This window comes from Salvelinus fontinalis, chromosome 23 (genome assembly GCF_029448725.1).
Source record: "Salvelinus fontinalis isolate EN_2023a chromosome 23, ASM2944872v1, whole genome shotgun sequence".
NCBI lineage: Eukaryota > Metazoa > Chordata > Actinopteri > Salmoniformes > Salmonidae > Salvelinus > Salvelinus fontinalis.
The window spans coordinates 25,408,716-25,425,278 of NC_074687.1; positions in this window are offsets into that span (position 1 = coordinate 25,408,716).

Below are 16,563 nucleotides of genomic sequence, written 5' to 3' on the forward strand. Positions count from 1 at the left end.
ATGTGAGAATGCTGTTCATCGACTACAGCTCAGCATTTAACACCATAGTACCCTCCAAACTCGTCATCAAGCTCGAGACCCTGGGTCTCGACCCCGCCCTGTGCAACTGGGTACTGGACTTCCTGACGGGCCGCCCCCAGGTGGTGAGGGTAGGTAACAACATCTCCACCCCGCTGATCCTCAACACTGGGGCCCCACAAGGGTTCGTTCTGAGCCCTCTCCTGTACTCCCTGTTCACCCACGACTGCGTAGCAATGCACGCCTCCAACTCAATCATCAAGTTTGCAGACGACACTACAGTGGTAGGCTTGATTATCAACAACAACGAGACGGCCTACAGCGAGGAGGTGAGGGCCCTCGGAGTGTGGTGTCAGGAAAATAACCTCACACTCAACGTCAACAAAACAAAGGAGATGATCGTGGACTTCAGGAAACAGCAGAGGGAGCACCCCCCTATCCACATCAACGGGACAGTAGTAGAGAGGGTAGTAAGTTTTAAGTTCCTCGGCGTAGACATCACGGACAAACTGAATTGGTCCACCCACACAGACAGTGTGGTGAAGAAGGCGCAACAGGGCCTCTTCAAGCTCTTCAACAGGGCCTCTTCAAGGTCTGCACAACGCATCACCGGGGGCAAACTACCTGCCCTCCAGGACACCTACACCACCCGATGTCACAGGAAGGCCATAAAGATCATCAAGGACAACAACCACCCGAGCACCTGCCTGTTCAACCCGCTGTCATCCAGAAGGCGAGGTCAGTACAGGTGCATCAAAGCAGGGACCGAGAGACTGAAAAACAGCTTCTATCTCAAGGCCATCAGACTGTTAAACAGCCACCACTAACATTGAGTGGCTGCTGCCAACATACTGACTCAACTCCAGCCACTTTAATAATGGGAATTGATGTAAAACATGTATCACTAGCCACTTTAAACAATGCCACTTAATATAATGTTTACATACCCTACATTACTCATCTCATATGTATATACTGTACTCTATACCATCTACTGCATCTTGCCTATGCCGTTCTGTACCATCACTTATTCATATATCTTTATGTACATATTCTTCATCCCTTTACACTTGTGTGTATAAGGTAGTAGTTGTGGAATTGTTAGGTTAGATTACTCGTTGATTATTACTGCATTGTCGGAACTAGAAGCACAAGCATTTCGCTACACTCACATTAACATCCGACCTTGCAGTAATATCTATCAAGTAATCTAACAATTTCACAAAAACTACCTTACACACACAGGAGTAAAGGAATGAGATGGTACAGAACGGCATAGGCAAGATGCAGTAGATGGTATAGAGTACAATATATACATATGAGATGAGTAATGTAGGGTATGTAAAAATTATATAATGTGGCATTGTTTAAAGTGACCAGTGCTATATTTATTACATAATTTTTTTAATTATTAAAGTGGCGTAAAGGCCTGATTGGTGGAGTGCTGCAAAGATGGTTGTACTTCTGGAAGGTTATCCCATCTCCACATAGGAACCCTGGAGCTCTGTCAGAGTGACCATCGGGTTCTTGGTCACCTCCCTGACCAAGGCCCTTCTCCCCCTATTGCTCAGTTTGACCGGGCGGACATTTTCTAGGAAGAGTATTTGTGGGTAGAAACTTCTTCCATTTAAGAATGATGGAGGCCACTGTGTTCTTGAGGACCTTCAATGCTGCAGAAATGTTTTGGTTCCCTTCCCCAGATCTGTGCCTCAACACAATCCTGTCTCGGAGCTCTACGGACAATTCCTTCGACCTCATGGCTTGGTTTTTACTCTGACTGGCACTGTCAACTGTGGGACCTTATATAGACAGGTGTGTGCCTTTCCAAATCATGTTCAATCATATTAAATTTACCAAAGGTGGACTCCAATCAAGTTGTAGAAACATCTCAAGAATGATCAATGGAAACAGGATGCACCTGAGCTCAATTTCAAGTCTCATAGCAAAGAGTCTGACTACTTCTGAAAATAAGGTATTTCTGATTTTTATGTTTATTATTAAATTTGTCAAAAATTATATTGTGTGTAGATTATTTCAGATTTGTTTTATTTGAATATATTTTAGAATAAGAATGTAAAGTGACAAAATGTGGAAAAAGTCAAGGGGTCTGAATACTATCTAAAAACGCTGTATCCAATGATCCTCTAATCAACTGACCCAATCTGACTCAATATACCCAATGCTCCTCTAATCTACTAACTCAATCTGACTCAATATACCCAATGCTCCTCTAATCTACTGACTCAATCTGACTCAATATACCCAATGCTCCTCTAATCTACTGACTCAATCTGACTCAATATACCCAGTGATCCTCTAATCTACTGACTCAATCTGACTCAATATACCCAGTGATCCTCTAGTCTACTGACTCAATCTGACTCAATATATCCAATGATCCTCTAATCAACTGACTCAATCTGACTCAATATACCCAATGATCCTCTAATCAACTGACTCAATCTGACTCAATATATCCAATGATCCTCTAATCTACTGACTCAATCTGACTCAATATACCCAATGATCCTCTAATCTACTGACTCAATCTGACTCAATATATCCAATGATCCTCTAATCAACTGACTCAATCTGACTCAATATATCCAATGATCCTCTAATCAACTGACTCAATCTGACTCAATATACCCAATGATCCTCTAATCTACTGACTCAATCTGACTCAATATACCCAATGATCCTCTAATCTACTGACTCAATCTGACTCAATATACCCAATGATCCTATAATCTACTGACTCAATCTGACTCAATATACCCAATGCTCCTCTAATCTACTGACTCAATCTGACTCAATATACCCAGTGATCCTCTAATCTACTGACTCAATCTGACTCAATATACCCAGTGATCCTCTAATCTACTGACTCAATCTGACTCAATATACCCAGTGATCCTCTAATCTACTGACTCAATCTGACTCAATATACCCAATGATCCTCTAATCTACTGACTCAATCTGACTCAATATACCCAGTGATCCTCTAATCTACTGACTCAATCTGACTCAATATACCCAGTGATCCTCTAATCTACTGACTCAATCTGACTCAATATACCCAGTGATCCTCTAATCTACTGACTCAATCTGACTCAATATACCCAGTGATCCTCTAATCCACTGACCCAATGATCCTCTAATCTACTGACTCAATATACCCAGTGATCCTCTAATCTTTCACAACGATCATCATCAGAGATGGTGAAGAAAGGGTTGTCATCGAGGATCCAGAGTTAAGTGTGTGTCTATGTATGTGTCCCAAATGTAGTGCACTACCAGATCTAGGCAGAAGTAGTGAACTATATAGGCAATAAGGGGTGCCATTTGAGACACATGCTATGCCTGAGAGAAGCTAATGACATGGAGAAGTGTAATGTAATGTGCTGGAACTCCGTTAGGGGGTCATTGACAATGGATCCTTCGTCCCAAACGGCACGCTATTCCATATATAGTGCACTACTTGTGATCACAGCTCTATGGGTCGTACTTTTGACCACAGCCCCTAAAGATTCCTGGCCTTCTGCCTGACGTTCGGCCCTCCCCAGGTCTTCATAAAGGGATGCCATTAATCCACTAATGAACATGGGGAAATCCACTGTAGTCCGGTATCAGTAGTGACTCCAATAGTGAATAAACCTGATAGGGTGGAAACCACAGCTCCTACTTAACTAATATCCCTCTGCTCAGCACTAATAATACGGCTGGAGCCACAGAGTGCATTTTCTCACAAATGGCAGCCTATTCCTTACACGGTGCACTACTTCTTCTTTTTTTATTTATAACGGGGGTCCATAGGGAATTTAGGGTGCCATTTGAGACGCGGCCGATGCAATTCAAGCATTGACCATTCAGTTGTGACGAAGGTCATCGGATAACCTTGAACATTTTTAATTAGCTACAGTAATTAAGGGAGTCTACCTAGTAGTGGGGATCATGCTACAATATCAATCTTTCTGCCGTTGAATGGGGGTTGTGGGTAAATACACGTGACAAACATCCCATAATAGTATGCCTTCATGACTACATTCAGAGGACATGAATGTTCATATTTTAAAATAAAATATAAAAACGAAAATAGGGTTTGTATAAATGCCTGAGTTGAGTCTCTCCGTGGGAGTATCTCATTTTAATTAATTATAGCAATGATTAAAAGTCAGAAGAATCGTGAATTATTTGATTACAAATTGTGTTTTATTAGGGCCATCGTTAATTAGGGTATTACATTTGGATTAACAAGATGAAGAAGAAATGTCTCAGCAATAATGTTTACAGTAATTATTACAATAATGTTTACAGTAATTATTACGGTAATTATTACAGTAATTATTACAGCATTTCTTCTTTTGGAACTTCCATGTGAAAATGACAGAAATGTCTATGAAGTGGTATTGTCACGCCCTGGCCTTAGTTATCTTTGTTTTCTTTATTATATTAGGTCAGGGTGTGACATGGAGGATGTTTGTGTGTTTTTTGTCTAGTCTAGGGTGTTTGTATTGTCTAGGGGGTGTTTGTCTCGTCTAGGGGGTGTTTGTCTCGTCTAGGGGGTGTTTGTCTCGTCTAGGGGGTGTTTGTCTCGTCTAGGGGGTGTTTGTCTCGTCTAGGGGGTGTTTGTCTCGTCTAGGGGGTGTTTGTCTCGTCTAGGGGGTGTTTGTCTCGTCTAGGGGGTGTTTGTCTCGTCTAGGGGGTGTTTGTATTGTCTAGGGGGTGTTTGTATTGTCTAGGGGGTGTCTGTATTGTCTAGGGGGTGTTTGTCTCGTCTAGGGGGTGTTTGTCTCGTCTAGGGGGTGTTTGTCTCATCTAGGGGTGTTTGTATTGTCTAGGGGGTGTTTGTATTGTCTAGGGGGTGTTTGTATTGTCTAGGGGGTGTTTGTATTGTCTAGGGGGTGTCTGTATTGTCTAGGGGGTGTTTGTGTTGTACAGGGGGTTTTGTAGAGTTCATGGGGTTGTGTTCAGTGTAGGTGTTTATGAAAGTCTATGGTTGCCTGGAATGGTTCTCAATTAGAGACAGCTGTCTATCATTGTCTCTGATTGGGAGCCATATTTAAGGCAGCCATAGGCATTAGGTAGGTTGTGGGTAATTGTCTATGTGTAGTGTTTAGTGTCAGCACAATTTGTTTATATAGCTTCACGGTCGTTTGTTGTTCATTTTCATCTCTTCTAATAAAGAGAAGATGTATCATTATCAGGCTGCGCCTTGGTCCACTCATTCACCTAAAGACGATCGTGACAGGTATGTTGATAAACCTTCTCTAATGAAGCTCGAAGGACCATGGAGAGGATTTTCTACCAACATGTACTGTATTTGGCCTGTGTGGTCCAGCGGTTAGTTCTGAGGATTTGCGGCACACATGTAAAGCCCGAGGCTCCCAGAGTCGGGAATCAGACCCACTGCACTTCTGATTCCCAATCCTGTCTGCTCTTCACTGTCCATTGTAATCTCAATATAAAAAATAAAAAAAACAGCAGAAATATATTTAAAAACAATCAACATTTCTGAATCTAAAATTATTCAGAAAATTATTGACTGAAATAACTGTTATTTTCTAGTCCGTGTTCAGTCAACACGATATCCACTGAGTTTTTCAAAGTATACTTTTCTCAGACAAGCAAAGGAATACACCGGAATTAAATTCCACCTTTTCATTGTGAGCCTTCCCCTCTCTTTTTACCTTATATCCTGGTTTGTAAAATCCAATTTGGGCATTTAATCAGAAAGCGCCATGCCTCCCTAACCTGAGAACCATCAGTAAAGAACAAAAAAGCAATTATCATTAATTCATGCATGCCATCTTATTGGAATCACTCTACACTGTTTACATTGGAGAAAAAGGAAATTATTTGTTCTCTTAACACCACAGACACTAGGCCGTGGAAACACAAAGAGAGAAATGCTCTGATGCATTCAGATTGTAATGAACTGGCGAGAGCTGAAGATATGGAATTATACAGTAATAAGCGCATTCTGAATCTATCCCACATGGGAATCCAATCATCTCCACTGGAAATCAATCAAGCCCAGGGAATGGGCAACTCTGACGGGGGTGGGGACACAAAAACAAATCTGAACTCATCATGAGGTGCTGCAGTTGCTCGCAGGACTGCGTACCAGCATCCGTAACCAACTCCCCATTCCCCCCGTCCCCCATGTCCTCCATGTCCTCCCCGTCCTCCATGTCCTCCCCGTCCTTCCCATTCTCCCCGTCCCCCATGTCCTCCATGTCCTCCCCGTCCTCCCCGTCCTCCATCTCGCAGGACTGCGTACCAGCATCCGTAACCAACTCCCCATTCCCCCCGTCCCCCATGTCCTCCATGTCCTCCGTGTCCTCCCCGTCCTCCATCTCGCAGGACTGCGTACCAGCATCCGTAACCAACTCCCCATTCCCCCCGTCCCCCGTGTCCTCCATGTCCTCCCCGACCTCTCTGTCCTCCATGACCTCCCCGTCCTCCATGTCCTCCCCGTCCTTCATGTCCTCCCCAACCTCCCCGTCCTCCATGTCCTCCCCGTCCTCCCCGTCCTCCATGTCCTCCCCGTCCTCCCCGTGAAATTCTACACATTTTTCCATGGGGTGTAGAGAAAATGTTGCAGTTTTAAATCAAGTTTGCTGCAATTCTACACATTTTGCCATGGGGAGGAGAGAAGGTTTTGTAATTGTGTAACTGCAGTAATTATATGCAATTCTATTCATGTACTACGGGGCGGAGAGGAATATTTTCTGCTTTAAAGAACATTTCCTGCATTTTTAAAAATGTGATATCTAAGTGACACTGACTAACTAAATCAATGGGGTTCCCCCCCGGCTGATAATTAAACCATGATAACTAGTTTAGATAGCTGGCCGCAAAAGCTAACTTAGCAATCTAAAACATTTTAGCTGCCATGGCTAATTGACTGACATAACAAGAGAAAAACTACAGATGCAACACCAAATGAAAAAAAATGGTCACCGAGTTCCTTATAAATGGAACCCTAACTAAGGGCCTTCAAAAGGGGGGGGACGCAGGCCACATGCAGCCCGTGGGCCGCAAGTTGCCCATCCCTGATCAAGACAATATTCTTAAATAAAGGACATTATTAAACATACAAAACAATCATTTTGGGGGGAAGAGCTACGGCCTACAGTTCCTGGCTCCTTCAACACCCCATGTCAGGCACTTTGAATCCCCACCAAATATATCTTTATGAGAAACAGAGAGCAGACTTACACAGTGTACAGAATGTGCATCCCAAAAGCCACCCTATTCCCTGTATAGTGGACCAGAGCCCTATGGAGCCCTATGGACCAGAGCCCTATGGAGCCCTATGGACCAGAGCCCTATGGAGCCCTATGGAGCAGAGCCCTATGGAGCAGAGCCCTATGGACCAGAGCCCTATGGAGCAGAGCCCTATGGACCAGAGCCCTATGGAGCAGAGCCCTATGGAGCAGAGCCCTATGGAGCAGAGCCCTATGGATCAGAGCCCTATGGAGCAGAGCCCTATGGTTTGTAAAGGACCTCCACAATGACCTTCCGTCCACTCTGGGACCTATATTATTAAGTAGCTCTGCGCTGACATTTAGAGTCATGTTCATGGAGATTGGCTGTATGGACCTCATAATGCTACCCTCATCCAGGAGGCTGTATGGACCTCATAATGCTACCCTCATCCAGGAGGCTGTATGGACCTCATAAGGCTACCCTCATCCAGGAGGCTGTATGGACCTCATAAGGCTACCCTCATCCAGGAGGCTTTATGGACCTCATAAGGCTACCCTCATCCAGGAGGCTGTATGGACCTCATAAGGCTACCCTCATCCAGGAGGCTTTATGGACCTCATAAGGCTACCCTCATCCAGGAGGCTTTATGGACCTCATAAGGCTACCCTCATCCAGGAGGCTTTATGGACCTCATAAGGCTACCCTCATCCAGGATGTGTCTCCTCTACTCTGACAGCTCCTCTCCTCACCTCTACTCTGACAGCTCCTCTCCTCTCCTCACCTCTACTCTGACAGCTCCTCTCCTCTCCTCTCCTCTACTCTGACAGCTCCTCTCCTCTACTCTACTCTGACAGCTCTTCTCCTCTCCTCACCTCTACTCTGACAGCTCTTCTCCTCTCCTCACCTCTACTCTGACAGCTCCTCTCCTCACCTCTCCTCTACTCTGACAGCTCCTCTCCTCAACTCTACTCTGACAGCTCCTCTCCTCTCCTCATCTCTACTCTGACAGCTCCTCTCCTCACCTCTCCTCTACTCTGACAGCTCCTCTCCTCAACTCTACTCTGACAGCTCCTCTCCTCTCCTCTCCTCTACTCTGACAGCTCCTCTCCTCTCCTCTACTCTGACAGCTCCTCTCCTCTCCTCTCCTCTACTCTGACAGCTCCTCTCCTCTCCTCTCCTCTACTCTGACAGCTCCTCTCCTCACCTCACCTCTACTCTGACAGCTCCTCTCCTCTCCTCAACTCTACTCTGACAGCTCCTCTCCTCACCTCCCTGACAGATCCTCTCCTCTTGAAAGGTATGTTTCCCTGCTCAACACAACACGTCTCTTCAGAGATAAATGTTCCCTGCTCAACACAACACGGTCTCTTCAGAGATAAATGTTGTTCCCTTCTCAACACAACACGGTCTCTTCAGAGATAAATGTTGTTCCCTTCTCAACACAACTCTGTCTCTTCAGATGATAAATGTTGTTCCCTTCTCAACACAACACGGTCTCTTCAGAGATAAATGTTGTTCCCTTCTCAACACAACTCTGTCTCTTCAGATGATAAATGTTGTTCCCTTCTCAACACAACTCTGTCTCTTCAGAGATAAATGTTCCCTGCTCAACACAACACTGTCTCTTCAGAGTTAAAGGGCAGCCGAGGGTTATGGCTCAAATGACTACTTGTCCAGGTACATTAGACAGATCTGCAGGTGTGTTAGGAACAGGGTTGAAGGAATAAGGGGGATAAGGATAGGATAAGGATCAGGGTGATACTGAATATTCATGTCAGAACAACTGGGCCTGCGTTGGGCCTGAGACCCAGAGGTTGTTGGTTTGAATACCTGAGCCAGCAAGGTGAACAATCTGTTAAATGTGTCCTTGATCAAGGCACTTAACCCTAATTTACTCCAGTGACGTCGTACTACTATGGCTGTGCCTGTAGAGTTACACCTACCGTACTACTATGACTGACCCTGTAAAACAACACATTACACTGCACCTATCATACTACTATGACTGACCCTGTAAAACAACACCTATCATACTACTATGACTGACCCTGTAAAACAACACCTATCATACTACTACTATGACCCTGTAAAACAACACCTATCATACTACTATGACTGACCCTGTAAAACAACACCTATCATACTACTACTATGACCCTGTAAAACAACACCTATCATACTACTATGGCTGACCCTGTAAAACAACACCTATCATACTACTATGACTGACCCTGTAAAACAACACCTATCATACTACTATGACTGACCCTGTAAAACAACACCTATCATACTACTATGACTGACCCTGTAAAACAACACCTATCATACTACTATGACTGACCCTGTAAAACAACACCTATCATACTACTATGACTGACCCTGTAAAACAACACCTATCATACTACTATGACTGACCCTGTAAAACAACACCTATCATACTACTATGACTGACCTTGTAAAACAACACCTATCATACTACTATGACTGACCCTGTAAAACAACACATATCATACTACTATGACTGACCCTGTAAAACAACACCTATCATACTACTATGACTGACCCTGTAAAACAACACCTATCATACTACTATGACTGACCCTGTAAAACAACACATTAAACTGCACCTATCATACTACTATGACTGACCCTGTAAAACAACACCTTTCATACTACTATGACTGACCCTGTAAAACAACACCTATCATACTACTATGACTGACCCTGTAAAACAACACCTATCATACTACTATGACTGACCCTGTAAAACAACACATTACACTGCACCTATCATACTACTATGACCCTGTAAAACAACACCTATCATACTACTATGGCTGACCCTGTAAAACAACACCTATCATACTACTATGACTGACCCTGTAAAACAACACCTATCATACTACTATGACTGACCCTGTAAAACAACACCTATCATACTACTATGACTGACCCTGTAAAACAACACCTATCATACTACTATGACTGACCCTGTAAAACAACACATTAAACTGCACCTATCATACTACTATGACTGACCCTGTAAAACAACACCTTTCATACTACTATGACTGACCCTGTAAAACAACACCTATCATACTACTATGACTGACCCTGTAAAACAACACCTATCATACTACTATGACTGACCCTGTAAAACAACACATTACACTGCACCTATCATACTACTATGGCTGACCCTGTAAAACAACACCTATCATACTACTATGACTGACCCTGTAAAACAACACCTATCATACTACTATGACTGACCCTGTAAAACAACACATTACACTGCACCTATCATACTACTATGACTGACCCTGTAAAACAACACCTATCATACTACTATGACCCTGTAAAACAACACCTATCATACTACTATGACTGACCCTGTAAAACAACACCTATCATACTACTATGACTGACCCTGTAAAACAACACCTATCATACTACTATGGCTGACCCTGTAAAACAACACCTATCATACTACTATGACTGACCCTGTAAAACAACACCTATCATACTACTATGACTGACCCTGTAAAACAACACCTATCATACTACTATGACTGACCCTGTACAACAACACCTATCATACTACTATGACTGACCCTGTACAACAACACCTATCATACTACTATGACTGACCCTGTAAAACAACACCTATCATACTACTATGACTGACCCTGTAAAACAACACCTATCATACTACTATGACTGACCCTGTAAAACAACACCTATCATACTACTATGACTGACCCTGTAAAACAACACCTATCATACTACTATGGCTGACCCTGTAAAACAACACATTGCACTGCATCTATGTGACAATAAAACATATCTTTTATGTTTACATATCATATATATATCTATAAATCATGCCTGTTATAATCCCTAACTCATAAGATCAACTCCAATGGAGTATTAACATCAATCAATATGCTGATGTGCTCGTTCTAAGCCAGTAATATTCCCAACTCTTCTTGAGAGGCATTATCAGTATTTCCCTCTCGAGGATAACTTGAAGAAATTGATTTCATAATCCCATGTCTCTTACATTTCCATGTCTCACAACCTGTACTTTGTTATCTAAGGTTCCAGTATCTGTTGGTTGTCTTTAGAGATTGTTCCGGTATCTGTTGGTTGTCTTTAGAGATTGTTCCGGTATCTGTTGGTTGTCTTTAGAGATTGTTCCGGTATCTGTTGGTTGTCTTTAGAGATTGTTCCGGTATCTGTTGGTTGTCTGAAGAGATTGTTCCGGTATCTGTTGGTTGTCTTTAGAGATTGTTCCGGTATCTGTTGGTTGTCTGTAGAGATTGTTCCGGTATCTGTTGGTTGTCTGTAGAGATTGTTCCGGTATCTGTTGGTTGTCTTTAGAGATTGTTCCGGTAACTGTTGGTTGTCTGTAGAGATTGTTCCGGTATCTGTTGGTTGTCTTTAGAGATTGTTCCGGTATCTGTTGGTTGTCTGTAGAGATTGTTCCGGTATCTGTTGGTTGTCTTAAGAGATTGTTCCGGTATCTTTTGGTTGTCTTAAGATAACTTAACAGATACTGGGAAGTTGAGTGCCTCTGGTCCAGTCTGAAGGCCAGGTATCCAGACAGGGGGATGATGGACGATGGACGGAGAGGTCTAGTGGACAGAGCAGGACCCTGAACAGCCGGCTGGAGAGGGCAGTGAACCCTCACACCTGAGCAGCAACAGCCGTTGCAGGGGCGGATAGATAGATGAGGTTGTGGATGGATGGGGCAGTGGAAGAGGGGGCGTGTGGAGGGGGCAGACCCTCACACCTGAGCAGCAACAGCAGTGGAGGGGTGGGACCTTCAGCATGGACGGGGAGACCACATGGCGTCTGCATCATTACACCACCTGAGCCCAGACCTCCTGCTCCACGGCACTCCATTTGATTGATGGGCTCCACTGGCCAACGCTGCCCGTCTGAGGTAGCCCCTCCCCAGCCCACTCCCTAGACCCATCCACCGTCTCAGTTCTGTATGTCTTGTCTAAAAGTCGGGCGGTTGCTCAGTCTTAATCCTACTCTGTGATTTAACAGACACAATAAGGGCAGGATTCAATACGGTTGACACAATAAATGACTATTCCACCACGGAATAGTCCTGCCACCCTGCTCTACAGGAAGTGGAGATAATGAATAGAACACCGAACACACATCCCAAACGTCTCTCTTTCTCTCTATAAGTGCACTACTTTTGGTCAAGGCCAATAGGGTGTCATTTGTGATGCACACCAAATCTCGGGAGTTTAAAGCCTCCTCCCTCTCTACCTCCCTCACCTCCTTCCCTACCTCCCTCCCTCCCTACCTCCCAGAGAGAGAGAGAGAGAGAGAGCGAGAGAGACGTACTTTAGTCCTTTAACAACCTCACCAACGTCCCTGACAAACTTCCTCCTTAAATCCTGTGACATGAGCATAAACATGTGGCAGAGAATTTATGTCGTGTTTGAAAGGGAGTGGATAATGTGTGTTATTTTGTAAAACAGCAGCAAGCAGCTAGTCAGAAGTCAGGATTTAAAAAAAAATGGTTTTCATCTTGTTTAATGCGTTGGCGATGGTGTGAAAGTGTGAAGTGTGATGGTAATGTAGTTTGGCAGGCACCACCTGTATTTCCCCTCCCCCTCTCTCCCCTGAAAAACACCAGGTATGTCCCAAATGGCACCCTACTTCCTATCTATAGAGCACTTCTTTTGATCATGAACCACTGCACTCTGAACTAAAGTGGAGCACTATGTAAGGAATAGGGTGTCGTTGTTTGGGACGCGTGTACGGTGGGTTGATGTGAATAGCCAGGAGCCAGTGGAGACGCACAAATCACATTTGAAACTAGCACGTGTTTGTATATATACTACTTATGATGCAGGCAGCAGCGGCGAGGGCTTCTTAGCCTGCTCTCTCATTGATCGATACTGCTGACTACGCGATCTGGACAACCCAATAGGATGAATCTTAAATGACACCCTATAATGCCCAGGGCCCCTCGCTCAGAACTAATGTAGGGATTAGGTTGCCATTTTGGGACTCGGTTATGTACCTGAATACTGCTTGCGAAGGGAAGAAGAACACCTAATAGACAAACATTTCAACGTTTGCATTTGGAATATATCTGGTACAGGGTTTAAACGATGTTCATAAATATTGATTCATATTGATACACTTCTGCACACACACACAGTTAGCTGGCTAACTCATAGATCCTTCTTTGTAGTATACCCCTTTTGACCTGAACTGGAATTGACGTGTGAATGCTACTGACATTAGCATTAACTGTGATATTCCAATTCACTCATTGTTGGACGTGAATGGGAGGATATGGGAAAATGCTAACGGCATCATCCCAAACCACTCATCCAATCAGAGGTTAGAGAGGCAATGAACCCGGATCAAACCGTTCATCCAATCAGAGGTTAGAGAGGCAATGAACATGATCAAACCATTCATCCAATCAGAGGTTAGAGAGGCAATGAACCGGATCAAACCACTCATCCAATCAGAGGTTAGAGAGGCAATGAACCCGGATCAAACCACTCATCCAATCAGAGGTCAGAAAGGCAATGAAACGGATCAAACCGTTCATCCAATCAGAGGTTAGAGAGGCAATGAACATGATCAAACCATTCATCCAATCAGAGGTTAGAGAGGCAATGAACATGATCAAACCACTCATCCAATCAGAGGTTAGAGAGGCAATGAACATGATCAAACCATTCATCCAATCAGAGGTTAGAGAGGCAATGAACCCGGATCAAACCACTCATCCAATCAGAGGTTAGAGAGGCAATGAACCGGATCAAACCATTCATCCAATCAGAGGTCAGAAAGGTAATGAACCGGATCAAACCGTTCATCCAATCAGAGGTTAGAGAGGCAATGAACCGGATCAAACCGTTCATCCAATCAGAGGTCAGAAAGGCAATGAACCGGATCAAACCACTCATCCAATCAGAGGTTAGAGAGGCAATGAACCTGATCAAACCACTCATCCAATCAGAGGTTAGAGAGGCATAGGACCTGATCAAACCATTCATCCAATCAGAGGTTAGAGAGTCATAGGACCTGATCAAACCACTCATCCAATCAGAGGTTAGAGAGGCATAGGACCTGATCAAACCATTCATCCAATCAGAGGTTAGAGAGGCAATGAACCCGGATCAAACCACTCATCCAATCAGAGGTTAGAGAGGCAATGAACCGGATCAAACCATTCATCCAATCAGAGGTCAGAAAGGCAATGAACCGGATCAAACCACTCATCCAATCAGAGGTTAGAGAGGCAATGAACATGATCAAACCACTCATCCAATCAGAGGTTAGAGAGGCAATGAACCTGATCAAACCACTCATCCAATCAGAGGTTAGAGAGGCATAGGACCTGATCAAACCATTCATCCAATCAGAGGTTAGAGAGTCATAGGACCTGATCAAACCACTCATCCAATCAGAGGTTAGAGAGGCATAGGACCTGATCAAACCATTCATCCAATCAGAGGTTAGAGAGGCAATGAACCGGATCAAACCACTCATCCAATCAGAGGTTAGAGAGGCATAGGACCTGATCAAACCATTCATCCAATCAGAGGTTAGAGAGGCAATGAACCGGATCAAACCACTCATCCAATCAGAGGTTAGAGAGGCATAGGACCTGATCAAACCATTCATCCAATCAGAGGATAGAGAGGCAATGAACCCGGATCAAACCATTCATCCAATCAGAGGTTAGAGAGGCAATGAACCGGATTAAACCTGACAAGATAGTTCTGAAGCTGTTTTTCTATAATCAGGTTAGGGTTAGGGTCTACATAAGGACTCTCTCCATTCCAATTAGGGCAAGGCGATACATCCTATTTTAAGGTATACCGGTTTCCACTTGTTTAATCCACTTTCAATGCTAACAGGTCACTGATTGGTTTGGTTTCATTACTAACAGGTTACTGATTGGTTTGGTTTCATTACTAACAGGTTACTGATTGGTTTGGTTTCATTACTAACAGGTTACTGCTGGGTTTGGTTTCATTACTAACAGGTTACTGATTGGTTTCATTACTAACAGGTCACTGATTGGTTTGGTTTCATTACTAACAGGTTACTGCTGGTTTTCATTACTAACAGGTCACTGATTGGTTTGGTTTCATTACTAGCAGGTTACTGATTGGTTTGGTTTCATTACTAACAGGTTACTGATTGGTTTGGTTTCATTACCAGCAGGTTACTGATTGGTTTGGTTTCATTACTAACAGGTTACTGATTGGTTTGGTTTCATTAGTAACAGGTTACTGATTGGTTTGGTTTCATTACTAACAGGTCACTGATTGGTTTGGTTTAATTACTAGCAGGTTACTTATTGGTTTGGTTTCATTACTAACAGGTTACTGATTGGTTTGGTTTCATCACTAACAGGTTACTGATTGGTTTGGTTTCATTACTAACAGGTTACTGATTGGTTTGGTTTCATTACTAACAGGTTACTGATTGGTTTCATTACTAACAGGTTACTGATTGGTTTCATTACTAACAGGTTACTGATTGGTTTCATTACTAACAGGTTACTGATTGGTTTGGTTTCATTACTGACAGGTTACTGATTGGTTTGGTTTCATTACTAACAGGTTACTGATTGGTTTCATTACTAACAGGTTACTGATTGGTTTCATTACTAACAGGTTACTGATTGGTTTGGTTTCATTACTAACAGGTTACTGTTTGGTTTCATCGCTAACAGGTTACTGATTGGTTTCATTACTAACAGGTTACTGATTGGTTTCATTACTAACAGGTTACTGATTGGTTTCATTACTAACAGGTTACTGATTGGTTTGGTTTCATTACTAACAGGTTACTGATTGGTTTCATTACTAACAGTTACTGATTGGTTTCATTACTAACAGGTTACTGATTGCTTTCATTACTAACAGGTTACTGTTTGGTTTCATTACTAACAGGTTACTGATTTGTTTGGTTTCATTACTAACAGGTTACTGATTGGTTTCATTACTAACAGGTTACTGATTGGTTTGGTTTCATTACTAACAGGTTACTGATTGGTTTGGTTTCATTACTAACAGGTTACTGTTTGGTTTCATTACTAACAGGTTACTGATTGGTTTGGTTTCATTACTAACAGGTTACTGCTTGGTTTGGTTTCATTACTAACAGGTTACTGATTGGTTTGGTTTCATTACTAACAGGTTACTGCTTGGTTTGGTTTCATTACTAGCAGGTTACTGCTTGTTTTGGTTTCATTACTAACAGGTTAATGCTTGGTTTGGTTTCATTACTAACAGGTTACTGCTTGGTTTGGTTTCATTACTAACA